The following is a 15,743-nucleotide window of genomic DNA, read 5'->3' on the forward strand; positions in this document are numbered from 1 at the left end:
AGTGGCAACAGCAGATGGAATTAGTAAAAAATGACTGTTGATTTCTTCCTAGCTTTAAGAATCTTTACACATGAAGTCTTGGCTAAGTAGGGCTTAATACAACAAAAAGTCTCGTACTGTTGACTGAGAGGTCGTTCTAGGAAGCTTACCCTTTCAGTGTCTGCCATGCTGTATTTGTCTGCTCAGGCTGCCATAACAAAACACCATAGACAGGCTGGCTTACAAAACAGACATTTATTTCTCCTGGTTCTGGAGGCTGGGAAGTCCAAGGTCGTGGGGGGGGTGGGGGTTGCTATCTGGTCAGGTTCTTAGTGAGAACACTCATCCTGGCCTGCAGGTAGCTGCCTTCTTTCTGTGTCTTCACAAAAGGGGATCGGGGGAGGGTGGGGCGGAGAGATGGAGAGCAAGCTCTCTAATCTCTTCTGATAAAGGCACTAATCCCAACAAGTGGACCCCACCCTCATCAAAGCCTAATTACCTACCAAAGACCACCCCCCCCCCCCGCCCCCATCTCCAAATACCATCACACTGTGGGTATGGATTTGGGTGGGCACACAATTCAGTCCATAGTCTGTGCTTAGCCCAGGCTTTTCTTTACAAGAAGTAACTCTCTTTCTTTATTCATTCTTTAGAGGCTTGAAGTGAATTGGGGCACATCTATGAATCACCTTGCACCTCCTACTTTAAAACTTCCTCCATTCTCTGTTCTCATGACATCCATTTCAACTTTGTACGTTCTTTTCTAAGCAGCTTGAGCAAGTTAAAACACCCAAATTCTCTTTCTCTCTTATGGGAGGTCTTTTAGCATTACTGATTACCGTTATTTGATTTACACACCTTTTTATTTTATTTTTTCTTAAATAACTGTGTCTCTACTGGCATGAGCCACCCCGGGGCAGGAATTGGGGAAGAAAACGCAGTCTGCATACCCCAGGGTGCCGCCCTACAGGGACACTAGGTTCTGCTTGCAATCACAGAATTAAAAGGAAGGGGACATGCGTGGGACTGAAGGGTAACACAGGATACTAGAGCCTTGAGGGAAGCGGAGGACCTCGATCACTCATTGGATGCTGGGCATGTCAGTCATTGCTTCTCAGCAAATGAGCTTCGAGCTGGCGATGGGGGAAGTGACCCTTTGTTGACCCTCCCAAGTTCCTCCTCCCGTCACCATCCCAACGGAATCTTCCCCCCCCCCTCCACCGCGCCCCCCGCGTCCACAGCCACCTGAGGTGCGGTCTGGCTCGGCCGCTCCTTGGGCTGCCCCTCTGCCCTTCCTGTCGCGGGGCTTCCACAGGCACCTTCACAGACTGTTGTGTCCTCTGAAGCCATCTTCTCTGCCGCCCCCACCAGCTCGGCACATGCCCTGCTGCCAACAGCCTCCCCTTGAGGGCAGTCACTTCAGCAGACGCCATTTTCACCAAAGTTGTGGCTGCGGTCCAGTCAAAGCTCCAGTTGAGGCACTGACTGGCAAGTCGCTCCTGCCATGGCTGCCACAGAGGAGCAAAATCTGGTCCTAGGTGGCCAGGACAAAGCTGGTGATGGGGCAGGCCAGGACCCCAGGCCCCTCGGGGTCCGGGGGTCACCTTCAGAAGGGAAGGGCGGAGTCGAGGAAGGTGCGGCCTTCCTGCCTCCCGGAGAGGTTTCCAGGGCCCTTCCTGAAGAGGAGGATGGGCAGGAGGCCACCTGGGCCGCAGAAGAGAGCTGGGTTGTAAAGCTGCTAGAAGAGGAGGAAGAGGAAGAAGACAAGGAGGAAGACGAAGATGAGGATGGGGACGAAGACGACGAAGAAGAGGACTTCGAGTTCGAGTTTGGGGACGAGGACGACTATGATTACCCATCTCAAGATTTCGAATTTGAGTTTGGGAACCAGGGGGGGTCTGAATATGAGTCGGAAGAGCAGGACGAAAACCAGGAAGACAATCAGGAGGAAGAGGAAGAGACTGAAGAGGAGGAGGAAGACAGCAATGGCCAAGAGGGCCCACAAGTCCTCCCTGCGGGTGCTCCCGAGGCCCCCGTGGCACAGTTTCAGTCCCTCTTCAGGACTCTGGTCCATTTTCTTCTACACCGTATCCATGATAACGACCACGTCCTGGTTGGGCCCCACGAAGGCTGCGTGGTGGTCAGCAGCCACTCCCGGGAATCCCAGGACCCGGGAGAGGGACCAGCACCCCAGGATCAGGAGAACCCGAGAGAGGAAGCAGAGGTCGGGGTGGGTGAGTCCCTGGCAGAGGGCACCTCGCCGCCGGGGCTGCAGGAACCAAAAGAGGGGGCTGCATCCCAAAAGGCCGGGGAACCTACAGCAGAGGCCCAGGTCAAAGAAAACGAGGCCCTGGGTGATGCCTCTGAGTTCTGGGAGGCTGGAGCCTGTGCACCCGCCAAGGTTCAGGTTGGCGAGTGGCCGTCAAGTCCTCAGGCCCTTGAAGCTCCCGTTGGGGCACCCAGCTCAAAGGCAGGCAGTGCTCAGCACTTGCCTTTAGTGGTGAAGCAGCGGGTCCTCGCTCTCAAAAACCTTCAGGCCCAATATGCGCAAGTAGAAGCTCAGTTCTATAAAGATCTTCACGATCTTGAGGAAAAGTATGCTGCCTTCTACCAACCTCTGTTTGATAAGAGATCGGAGATCATCAATGCAATCCATGAGCCCACAGAAGGCGAATGTCAGTGGCAAGTAGGTGTTCAGGAAGGCGGGGCGGGGGAAATGGAAAGAGAGCCTGAAGGAAAAGGGCAAGCAGATGGCATACCTCACTTTTGGTTGATGGCTTTTAAAAATGTGAAGACGCTTGGTAGGATGATCCGAAGAAATGATGAGCTTGTACTACAGCACTTGGAAGATGTAAAAATTAAATTTTCGGAAGTTGAGGAACCAATGAGCTTCACCATAGGATTTATCTTTAGGTCAAACGAATACTTTTTCAACAAAGTCCTGACGAAAACATACCGAATGCGATCAGACCCAGATGATTCTGACCCCTTCTTCTCCAAAGGGCCAGAAATTATCGGAAGCACAGGGTGTGAGATCTACTGGAAAGAGGGGAAAAAATGTCACCGTGAAAACTACCAAGCTGCGTAAATGTGAGGGCCGAAGAAGTGTATCAACCACTAGGAAGATGCCCAGCTGTTCCTTCTTCACCTACTTCTATCCTCCTGATTATCCTGAGGGCAGAGTCCTGGATGTGGCCACCGATTATAAATTGGGCTATTTTTTCCGTGAAGTTCTGGTCCCGAAGTCCGTATTATTCTTCACTAATGAAGCCAGTGGGTATAAATATGAAAGCTCTGATAATGAGGTCCAAGAAGCTGGAGGCCAGGAAAAGAAAGTAGAAGTGATGAGAAGTGAAGAACCTGAAAAAGGACCTGAAAAAGATCTGGACCCAGAAGAGAGCAATCCCTGAGAACCCAGGTATCTGTGTGTAGCTTTGTGTGTCACCCAACCGTGCCTCACATACATCAGTTATGTTTCTGAATTTCTTTTTTTTTTAACTTTATTTTTTATTTTTTAAGATTTATGTCCAAATCAGTTAGCATATAGTGAAGCAATGATTTCAGGAGTAGATTCCTTAATGCCCCTTACCCATTTAGCCCACCCCTCCAGGAACCCTCAGTTTGTTCTCCATATTTATGAGTCTCTTCTGTTTTGTCCCCCTCCCTGTTTTTATACTATTTTTATTTCCCTTCCCTTATGTTCATCTGTTTTGTCTCTTAAAGTCCTCATATGAGTGAAGTCATATGATTTTTGTCTTTCTCTGACTGACTAATTTCACTTAGCATAATACCTTCCAGTTCCATCCACGTACTTGCAAATGGCAAGATTTCATTCTTTTTGATTGCTGAGTAATACTCCATTGTGTGTGTGTGTGTGTGTGTGTGTGTATGTATATGTGTATATATATGTGTATATATATGTATATATACCACATTTTCTTTATCCATTCATCCATCGAGGGACATTTGGGCTCTTTCCATACTTTGGCTATTGTTGATAGTACTGCTATTGTAAGGGTTAAATTGTACTGTAGGGCTAACGCTTAGCTTGAAAGATAACAATTTTGTTCTGACACTGAAGGTCAAAAGATAACAACCTTGCTTTTACTCTTGTAAATCATACTTCATACTCTTGTGAATCAGGCTTTACCAATGAAGGAAACAAAAGCTCAAAAAAGAGCATCAGAGACAAGGTCAAGGAGATCCACTGGTTGCAACTTAGCGGCAGAAAGTCTAAAATAATCACCTCATTCGATAACTGTTTCTGACTCATCTGGTAACTGTTTCTGACTCATCTGGGAACTGTTTCTCTGTTCTGTTCCCAGATAACGATAAAACGATGTGATCGGCTTTAAAAACTCTGTACCCCGGCTGTTCGGGGCCACACTCTTATCAAGAGTGTTGGTCCCGATCGGTCGGCCTTGCCTCTCATTGTAATAAACTTTGTTGTGACTGTCACTGGTGCCCGTAGCATTCTGTTTCAGGAGTCACGTGGATGCAACACTATAAACATGGGGGTGCATGTGTCCCTTCAAAACAGCACACCTTTCCCCAGTAAAGTAAATAACAAAACCAATGTCAAAAATTTAGTTCTACCAGACAGTGTAATGTTAATGATGTATATTGTTACAGAATGTAGCACATTCTGTAATGTACTTCATGCATAGTTACAAGTCCTTTCAGTTATAGCTGTAAGTCTTCTACAAGTGAGAAATGTGTCAGCCCTGGCGGCAGAGACCAATGTTTGTTTCGAACACCACACTTACCAGAACAAAGGGCTAAAGGGACTTGAATGAACACTAGCTGGGCCTTCGTCAGTTAGCCAGAGAAATAAGTTCTCTTAGACTAACGAAGAGACAATTCTTTTTTATTTTTTAATTATTTTTATATTAGAGAGATGCATGAGTGAGGGAGAGGGACAGAGAGGAAGAGAGAGAGCATCTTAGGCAAGATCCAAGTTCAGTGCAGAGCCTGACTTGGGGCTCACTCCCACAACCCTGGGATCATAACCTGAGCCGAAATCCAGAGTCGGTCAGTCACTAGACTGAGCCACTCAGGCGCCCTAAGGAGAGAATTCTTTTGAGAATGCGACTACTTACACAGGTTATCATAAGAATTTTATTTAGGACCACATTTAATGATTTTACCTAACCATTTATTCAGTTGTAAGTTTTTATATTTTAGGGGACAATGAAAAGAAAAAAGAAACAATAGTCATGGTAAGATTATTGTTTATCTCTGGATTGATAATTAAGTTGATCTACATTCAGCATATTTTGTTCTTGGCTCTATTTCTCCTTTTATGGATACTGTGACTTGAGATCTAGGATCCCAAGAAGAGACGATAGTTTATGGATAGAGAAGAGTCTTTTAAAATGGAAAGAAATGTCTAAATACCAGAATGTTCTGTCAAAACAAAACAGGACAAGCATTATTGGTGTTTGGGAAATAGGAGATGAGGTTGGTGTGTGACAGAATTGAGGACATCAGATGTGCAAGATCACCCTAATACCCAGGTGTCTGGGTTACAAGAGGAAAACATGTTTTCTCCTGTTAGCACAGACATACATAGGATTGCCTGTTCTTAGACTTAGAAAGTCACTGGGGCATTTTAATCGAGTTCAATTATTGTCTCTTATTTCTTATACAGTTTGAAGGCATAGAAAGACATGAACGAAGGAAGCCACAATGAGTTTGTTCTACAATGAATTGAGATTTTCTGGTTTTAAGTTGTCCATGGAAATTTTATCACCACTGGTTTTGTTCCAATGTTTATCACTAAACAAGTGATGTCACTTTTTTTTTTTTTTACACCTTTGAGAGATATGACAACATTTGTTCTAATTAAAAATGAAAGCCTGTTTAAATGAATAAGCTGCAGGGTTTTAGATATAGAACGCTGACTCAAACCTACCTTTGTATCTTTTTGTTTTGACCCACCTTACTATTATTGAAAGGAATCACTTTCAACCATTTGGTAAGCCTGTTTTAAGTTCTTTTATTGCATCCTCAAATTAATTACAAAATTATAAAGAATTTATATAAAGAAAGATGAAGGCTGTCCCTACTGCATGTTTTTGAAGTACCTGATGGATGACCTAGCTTACCTAGAGGCAAGATGGTGCTGGGTTGTACTGGGCTGATGTGGACCAGCAACATCAGCATCACTCGGGAACTTTTTAGAAATGCAAATTCTCAGGCCCCACTCCATACCTACTGACTTGGTAATCCTGATGCTGGGCCAGCAGTCCCAGTGTTGCAAGTCCACCCAGGTGGTACCGAATCTCAGTAATGTTTGAGAACCACACATTTCAAGCAATGAATGAGGGGAAACCTCAAGCTTCACCTATGGTAGGAGCAGCATTAATTCACTGATGTGAGGATGTTTCAGGTAGACAGTGAGGACTGACCGAGCTGGGGATGAGACTGGAATTCTTAAGGGCCTGGGACACACAGAAAGACCTCCTAGAAGGACAAACTTTGGGTGGTGGTGTTTCAAAATAATGGATAAGGGAACAAGCTCATTCCAGAAGGATAGAAACATTATGACACTATGTATATGAATTTTCAAAACATGCAAAACAAACATACTTATTATGGATACATATATATGTGGTAAAAGGCATGCATTGGAGCAATGCATGCATATGTAGCATGCAGAGAAGCATGTAATGGAACAAAAAAGAGCATTCTAGGAGAGTGGTTATGTATTGTGTAGAGGGAGAGAGGAGAATTCAAATGGGGAAGGGCCATCTTAGTTTCCTCCTGTCATAACAAAGTACACAAAGTGGGGGGCTTTGAACAGAAATCTATACCCTCACACCCTGGGGGCTGATTCTGGCAGTTCTCTAGTTCTGAAGTTCTGATTTCAGGTGAAAACAGGTTGAGGACACAGCCATGCTTCCTTTGAAGGTCCAGGAGAGAATACCCCTTGCCTCTTCCAGACTCTGATGGTTCCTGGAACCCCTTGGCTTGTGCACCATAACTCCAATCTCTGCCTCCGTTTTCATATGACCTTCCCTGTGTGTCGGTAACTCAATCCTCCCTCTCCTTTGTCTTGCACTCACATTAATCATTGGGTTTAGTCTCACCCTTAATCCAAGATGATCTCATCTTGTGTCCCTTAACCTACTTATATTTGCAAAGGCCCCCCTTTTTAAATAAGGTCACAGTTACAAGGACCAGATATTAGGACTTGAAAATCTCTTTTTGGAAGATGCAGTTTAACGCACTATAGGCTCACAGTGGGATTCAACTCTATTAGTAATGTATTTCTTTTTTTTTTAATTTTTTTTAACGTTTTATTTATTTTTCAGACAGGGAGAGACAGAGCATGAACAGGGGAGGGTCAGAGAGAGGGAGACACAGAATCTGAAACAGGCTCCAGGCTCTGAGCTGTCAGCACAGAGCCCGATGCGGGGCTCGAACTCACAGACCGCGAGATCATGACCCGAGCCGAAGCCGGCCGCTCAACTGACTGAGCCACCCAGGCGCCCCAGTAATGTATTTCTTAAGTGGGGCGGTGGATAAATGGATGTAGTGTTGTCGGTACCATAGACTGTGTACATCTGAAATATGTCCTAATAAAAATGGCAATGAATTAAAAGAGGAAAGGGAGAAAATGGGCCTATTATCTGGAAGCTGTTTAAGGAAAATGAAGTCTTAGTTTACCAGAGTGGAGGATCAGAGAAAGGCCAGAGGTTTGATGATAGAAGATCCTGTTCCTACATTTAGGTAAAGCTGCCTAGGTGCTTGTATTTTCCATCAATATCTCTTTCTTTCCTATTGTGTGGTAGCACATCTCATGTTCTAACTAATATTGCAAAAATCTATATATGTGTATTTACTGCTCCACCCCTCTTGACCCTATTCATATGGATTGTGAAATCCTGAATAATTGCAAACTTAGAAGGTTTGTTTTTTTAACTTGAGATAGAGCTTGAGTTGGGGAGAGGAACAACGAGAGAGATATAGAATCTTTTATTAAATATTTACTTATTTTGGGGAGAGCACACGCAGGGGAGGGGCAGGGAGAGAGGGAGAGAGGATCCTAAGTGGGCTCTGCACTGACAAGTTGACAGCAGCGAGTCCTGTGTGGGGCTCGAACTCACGAACTGTGAGATCATGACCTGAGCCAAAGTCGGACACTCAACCAACTGAGCCACCCAGGTGCCCCGGGGAGAGAGGGAGAATTTTAAGCAGGCCCCACACTCAGTGTTCGAGCCTGACGCTGGGCTCGACCCCATGAACCTGGGATCGTGACCTGAGCTGAAATCAAGAGTTGGACACTCAACGGACTGTGCCACTCAGGTACACCAACAAACTTAGAAGGTTTTATTCTTCCTTCCCCAAATATCAAGCACTCTGTTCTCCATCTTCATAGGTGCTCAATTGATGTTTATTAAAGTGACTAAATGTAATGCATCCAAAAACTTTTCTTTTCACCAGTGCTGGCAGTTTAAAACGTATTATCACGTACTACACCTTATGGCTAGAACTACATGGTGAGAGAACATACAGTGCTCTTTCTCAGCATTAAGCAATTGGAAAGGGTGGGGCAAATAGACAGCCATCCATGTAGTGTGATTTGAAGGCCCTCATTTTGTTTCTGATTGTTTAGTTCATGGTGTACCAGTTATTAAACACAACATTTTTCTTAGACCCTATCAAGAGAGGCCCGTCTCCTGAACTTCGTGCTTTGAAGACTCCCTTTGGTTCTCTTCTCAATATGTTCTCCCCACAGGGCCAAACGCCCAGTGTTGAGGCCAGAGGAATAAATGCACACGCAGTGTCCTCGCCTCCTCCATATCATCCTTGAGATACCTGGGACACCAGAACTCCTCATCCAAATGGACCCAAGCCTGCTTCCAGCACCAGCATGCCCTTTGTTGGGGCTGTCCTTTGTGGCTTAACAGCCTTGTTGGTGTATGTACTTCCAGGTGGCTATGGCAGGAGCAGGGCTGTACATGAGGAACAGTTAATGATTGGCCCAGGTTGTCCACATACATACAAATGAGTCCTCAAAGGTGGGGGATAAAACTCGGGGTGGGAAGAAAACGCAGACTGGTGAATGAACGCCTGAGGCCTAGTCTAGGGCCATGGGCCTGGAAGGTTGGTGGTAATTCTTCCCACACTGAAGGCTCAAAAGGTAAAGCAGTCCATGAATTCAAAACCCAAACCAGACCTTTCAGGCCATTATGAAAGTCTATTTGTCATGGAAGGAGATGTAACATGTTTTAACGGTTTATTGGTTGAATTAAACATTTTGAATAATTAGGAATATGGCATGTAGGACCCCAACTGAAGTATTGCCTCCGACCTTGCAAGTTTTATAAATCTTACAGGTGGGTCACGTCAAACGTTTGGTTAACTTTACCCCACCACGAGCCATCAGGCCCTCTCACTGCTGTTTTGTGGTGCTTCAAGGAAACCACATGACTACATCATAGGAAACAGATGAGTTCCTGGTTGTGTACTTGTCCACTGCCCTTGTACTAATTGTGGTGTTTTCCATTTGGTTCTCCCCTCATAGTACAGTAAAGTATGGCAAATACTTAAAACATAGAGCTCAAGGGAAGGTTCCTGCCCGTTCTTTTTTTTTTTTTTATTTATTTTTTAATGTTTATTTATTTTTAAGAGGGAGAGACAGAGCATGAGCGAGGGAGGGGCAGAGAGAAAGAGAGAGGGAGACGAAGAATCTGAAGCAAGCCCGATGCGAGTCTTGAACCCAAGATCCATGAGAGCATGACCTGAGCTGAAGTCAGATGCTTAACTGACTGAGCCACCCAGGTGCCCTGGTTCCTCCTGCCCATTCTTAACAAATGGACTACAGGGGCTCTCTGCTGCCATTCTGTGGCTATCACTGGAATCTACCAGACATTGAAATGTATTCCACTGATGCAGTGCCATCCCTATGTGAGTGGCAGATTCTGGCCACATACTGGTAGTTCTTGAGTCCAAGAACGCCCACATTTTGTGATAATTGGGACACTTACATGCAGACAAAGCATTGCTGCCCATGGTGAGGGTGATGTAACAGTGCATGAATGGACATAGCATTCAGTGGCCATTTCATGCCCCCTTACATTCTCACACTGCTGGCATTTTGAGGTAGAACAGGCCCTTAAGGAGGTGACTAATAAAGATTGCTAGAAGTTGCACTACTGTCATGATAACCTGAGGAGCTCTATGAATCTGCTCCCCAATGAAACTGGTAAAAATTAGTTTTGTTGGTTTTTGTTGTTGTTGTTGTTGTTGTTGTTGTTGTTGTTTAATCAAACAATCTAAATTATCTAGAAATGCTCCTAAGGGCATACAGCCAGTAAAGAAACATTTATTCAAGAATATCTGCTAAAATCTGATAAGGGCTGTGGGGTGCCTATGTGGCTCAATCAGTTAAGCATCCGAATCTTCGTTTCAGCTCAGGTCATGATATCACGTCGGTGGGTTCGAGCCCCACATTGGATTTCAAACTGAAAGCCGGGTGTGAGCTTGGGGTTCTCTCTCCCACTCCCTATTTCTCCTCCGCTCCCCCACTTGCTCAAGCACATGTGCGTGCTCTCTCAATCTCTCAAAATAAATAAATAAACACAAATAATTGATAAGGACAGTGAGAATCAGTGGCATTTGAGCCAAAACCTATACCCCCTCTTTCCCTCCTTTGTCAGCAAGAGAGAAAATCCAAATTGGTACAGCCAAGAAAGCAGGGTACCTTCTCCCCCCTTCTCCCAGAGTGATCTTTGCAGAAAAGGCAGAGCATCAACATTTCTCATATTGCTCCAGCTACCTATTGCTGACGTGAAGTCTAGGTGCGTATAGTCCGAGGTGGGGTTCCCGTCTTCCATGCAGTTTCCCCCTATAGGATTACCTTCGATGCAGCACAACTGAGAATATTGGGGCCCCCGTTTAGTAAGAGATTCCACACTAGGTGAGTCAAACCAAGAAGACCTGAAACTACTGTCCCCCTCCACTGAATCAGCAGCTCCCAAAGCAGGAGTGTTACCCATTAAGAAGTACACCATTCCCAGTTCCTCATCTATAGCTCATAGACTTTTTCCCAAGAAGCAGGCCATTAAACAGGGGGCTCTGCATCTCTTCCCAAGGGAAGTGAATCAATTTGCAATAGACGATGAAGAAGTTGAAGCTTATAGCCCTCTCAAAAATAATAGTTTGTGGTTAAGAGCAATTAAGAGTAAGAGCCTAAATGTCCATCAACTGATTAATGGATAAAGAAGACGTGGTTTATATATACAATGGAATTCTGCTTGTCAATGAGAAAGAATGAAATCATGCCATTTGCAACAAGGTGGACGGAACTGGAGGGTATTATGCTGGGTCAAATAAGTCAGTCAGAGAAAGACAGATATCATATGTTTTCACTCATATGTGGATCTTGGGAAACTTAATAGAAGACCATGGGGGAAGGGAAGGGGGAAAAAGCAGTTACAAACAGAGAGGGAAGGAGGCAAACCATAAGAGACTCTTAAATGCAGAGAACAAACTGAGGGTTGATGGGGGGTGGGGGCGAGGGGAAAGTGGGTGATGGCACTGAGGAGGGCACTTGTTGGGATGAGCACTGGGTGTGGTATAGAAACCAATTTGACAATAAATTATATTTTAAAAAATGAATAAAAGAAGAGCTGGAAAAAAAGAGTAAGTGAGTAGAATTATTCAAATTAAAAACTAAACTGTAAGAAAGCTAGTTTACCAGGGTGCCTGGGTTGCTCAGTCGGTTAAGTGTCTGACTTCGGCTCAGGTCATGATCTTGTGGTTCGTGGGCTCAAGCCCCACATCAGGCTCTGTGCTGACACCTCATAGCCTAGAGTCTGCTTTGTTTTCTGTGTCTCACTCTCTGCCTCTCCCCCGCTTGTGTGCGCCCTCTCTCTCTCTCTCCTCTTTCTCTCTCTCTCTGTCAAAAATAAATAGACATTAAAAATTTTTTAAAAAAAGAAAACTAGTTTGCCAGAGAGAACCAGGGAAAGGTACAACTAAGAAGAGCCCCACTGGGGTAAGAACAAATCACAAATACTAACCTGAAAACTGTCCCATCAAAGGAACCCAAATTTAATTGGTTCAGTCTATTGAGCAATTTATGCCCAATCCTGCAACTCATGAAGACTACCAGCTGAGTGTGGCCAGGGAAAGAGACAATCAAAAGTAGCCTTGCAAAAAATACTCATCCTTGAGTGATTGAAGCCATATCCAAGCCTGTGCTTGGTTCCTTGAGGAGGAAAATCAGAGGTTTCATGCTTTGGGGGAGGTGGAATAGACTTCCAAAATAATCCAAACAGTCACTAAGCAAATAAATAGAAAAGCAAAGAACAATAACAAGCACCAGAGGAGGAGTCAGTAGCCAGAGTTGCTACAACATATTATCTCAAATGTGCAATTTCCCACAAAAGATTAAGAGACATGCAAAGGAACAAGGGAGTCTGACCCCAGTTTTGATTTACTCCTATTCACCTCATTGGTGAGAAAGGGATGTTCCACCCTAAACAGTATGCGATGGCCAAATGCACAACACCTGATGCCAGGCAGATGAACTAAAACTTAAGTTTATTAATCAATTATACAGCCCTGAAGGAAATCATTCCAGTCCACACAAGGCCACGTGAAAATTGCACTTGAAAACAGAGTGGCTTAGCAGAGACTGTGGGAGGCAGGCTTTATAGTTACAAGAGGTTGGGGTGACCCTTAATTTTTACAGGAGGTTGTGATCCGTTGGAATAGATTTGCAATCTGGCAAGGAAATGAAAGCTATTGGGCTGAGGAATGGGTGGAACCTGAGGATATATTTCTGCCGGCACAGGTTTACATGAAGCACCCATAAGAGATGAGGTTGAGGTGTGCCTGGGTGGCTCAGTCGGTTAAGTGTCTGACTCAATTTAAGCCCAGGTCATGATCTCACAGTTCGTGAGACTGAGTCCTGAGTCAGGCTCTGTGCTGACAGAGGGGAGCCTGCTTGGGATTCCCTCTCTCTCTCCCTTTCTCTCTGCCACTACCCTGCTTCAGCTCTCACTCTCTCAAAATAAATAAACTTTTTAAAAAAGATGACGTGAGAACAAGAAAAGCCTTTTTTTTATATATATGAAATTTACTGTCAAATTGATTTCCATACAACACCCAGTGCTCATCCCAAAAGGTGCCCTCCTCAATACCCATCACCCACCCTCCCCTCCCTCCCACCCCCCATCAACCCTCAGTTTGTTCTCAGTTTTTAAGAGTCTCTTATGCTTTGCCTCTCTCCCACTCTAACCTCTTTTTTTTAATTTTTTTCCTTCCCCTCCCCCATGCGTTTCTGTTAAGTTTCTCAGGATCCACATAAGAGTGAAACCATATGGTATCTGTCTTTCTCTGTATGGCTTATTTCACTTCGCATCACACTCTCCAGTTCCATCCACGTTGCTACAAAGGGCCATATTTCGTTCTTTCTCATTGCCACGTAGTATTCCATTGTGTATATAAACCACAATTTCTTTATCCATTCATCAGTTGATGGACATTTAGGCTCTTTCCATCATTTGCCTATTGTTGAGAGTGCTGCTATAAACATTGGGGTACAAGTGCCCCTATGCATCAGTACTCCTGTATCCCTTGGGTAAGAAAAGCCTTTTTGCCATCAAATCAAATACAGGCAATATGTCCTGCCTGAGCAAAAATGAAATACTCAGATTTTAGGAAAGCTTACTTTCAGGAGGAGAAAATCCACCAAAGAATGAAATCAGCTTGTTAACATAAATTTATCAAATCATTGGAGGAAGCACATTCACGAGAGAGAAAATCCATTGAAACAAAGTAGAATTGGACTTCATATGGACAATAATTTGAACACATCAACACCAAGAGCACAAGAAAGGCCTGACAAGTATCGCAAATGCTGGTAGTTATGAAATGACAAATAAACATGTAAAGCAAACTGGAAAATAGGACATAATCCTTTCTCAGGCAATCTCGCATGGACTAAATTTTGGGGTCCCTATTTCCTCCTATCTTCCACTTTTCTTAGCATTGAATAACTGACACATCAGGATCAGATTCTCCAGGACAGGCTGCAAAATTGAAGAGATAGTAAAAACACTTGATAAGGAACAAGTGGATGAGGTTGCTTCTGATAGTCCTGAATCAACTAATGGAGGAGTTAATTCAAATCAAGCAGTTCAAGGGAGGCTATCAATAAATAATGTTTCAGAGGAAGCAGAAGAAACAGTTCTTTGGGATATCTCACCACTATCTAGATAGTGGTTATTCATCTGTGAGTTGGACTGGAAAGTATTAGATCTTTATTATGTCATGCAATATGTTCCACGACTAACAGAAGAGCAATTAAATTGGAAATCTACTTTTCTACTGAAAACAAGAAGCATACTGGAATTCTGCCTACTTTTAGACCTATATTAAACACTAAGTGCACTGTAGTCTAAATGAGCTAAGAGATGCAGACCTTACTTTTCCAGTCCATATCCAAGATACTATTGATCAGATTTATGTGAGATTAAGACTATTCTTCCAGGAATCCTTGAAACCAATATCTCAGATTTATAAGATTATTGTTTTTACTACTCTTAAGAGGGTATAAGCAGATATTATCTAAATATGTTAGCTCCTAAAAGGCAACTAGTGAGGCACTGGCCTTTCTGTGAAAGTTGTGTTTGTTTACAAGCAACATATACAAAGAACTTATCTTCGGAAGACATCTTTCAAAAACTGTAATAGTTGACAAACCACCACAAGCCTTTACATACCAGCTTTTCAATAGAATCCTTATAGAAAGCTGGTTTGTAGAGTAAACTCTCAATGTACTCCTAAATGTGATTACGTATATTTAGAAGCTTGTAGACCTGAATGATGATGTTCAACTTCACATCAAAGGAAAATTTTGATTGCATGATTTGCTTTCCCCAGGTTAACTGCAAAGACTTCTCAAAACAATGAAGGGAGAGAGAAAACAGGTCCCTTTTAGACTAAGGCAACACATTCTTACTCCTTTGGAAAATTTACATTTTGTAACCCATCTTGCTTTTCTTAATTTTGGTGTTCAGTGATAATCAATGGTTACAGAAAGAAACTTTACCTATCTCAGCTTACATACACAGAGTAGGTAGGCTGAAACAAAAAATCCTTTGGAACTCATGCAACTCTGAATTTTTTTATGTACAGAACATCTGAAGTTTATATAGAATTATGTTTCTGCCACAAGCAGTTTGGTCCCATAGTCACACAGGGTTTTATTAAAAAAAAAAAAAAGATGAAAATGGACTTGTTTTTCTTTCTCTGTTTGGTGTTCTAAGTGCATATAAAGCCACACTTCTACTACTTTAAGATTCTCATCCTAATAGAAATTGCTGATAAAAGTTGTTTCATTTTTCCTGTTAAGGTTTATAACTTTTTAAAAACATGTATTGACTTGGGTTAGATTAGAATGTCATTATGCATTTTAGCTGAGGCACTTCAAAGTTTTTTTAAATGGTCAGTTTTTTTTTTTTTTACAATACACTTGAATGCCATTTGCCTACTTGTTCTGCCTGCATATTGCATATTTGTTTAAAAATACTCTCTACTTTCAGTCCATGTAAGTTTCATTTAGAAAGAGGCACATTTACACTTTGTTTCTAAAATATTTTACTGTAGGTGAAATCTTTTCAGAAATGAAGAGACCGAGTAGGTAAGAATATATTAATGGCTAATTCTCAAAATATTTAAACCACTGTGATGGCATATATTCCAAATGGTAATATCTTGCAACAGCACACAGATTTAACGGATAA

General features: G+C 43.3%; 1 pseudogene; it reads left to right on the forward strand.

Moving 5' to 3' along the window:
- The first annotated feature begins 9,077 nt into the window (after window positions 1-9,077).
- On the forward strand, window positions 9,078-14,885 carry LOC123594417 (annotated as a pseudogene).
- Window positions 14,886-15,743: the final 858 nt, after the last annotated feature.

Source organism: Leopardus geoffroyi, chromosome X, assembly GCF_018350155.1.
Source record: "Leopardus geoffroyi isolate Oge1 chromosome X, O.geoffroyi_Oge1_pat1.0, whole genome shotgun sequence".
NCBI classification, from domain to species: Eukaryota; Metazoa; Chordata; class Mammalia; order Carnivora; family Felidae; genus Leopardus; species Leopardus geoffroyi.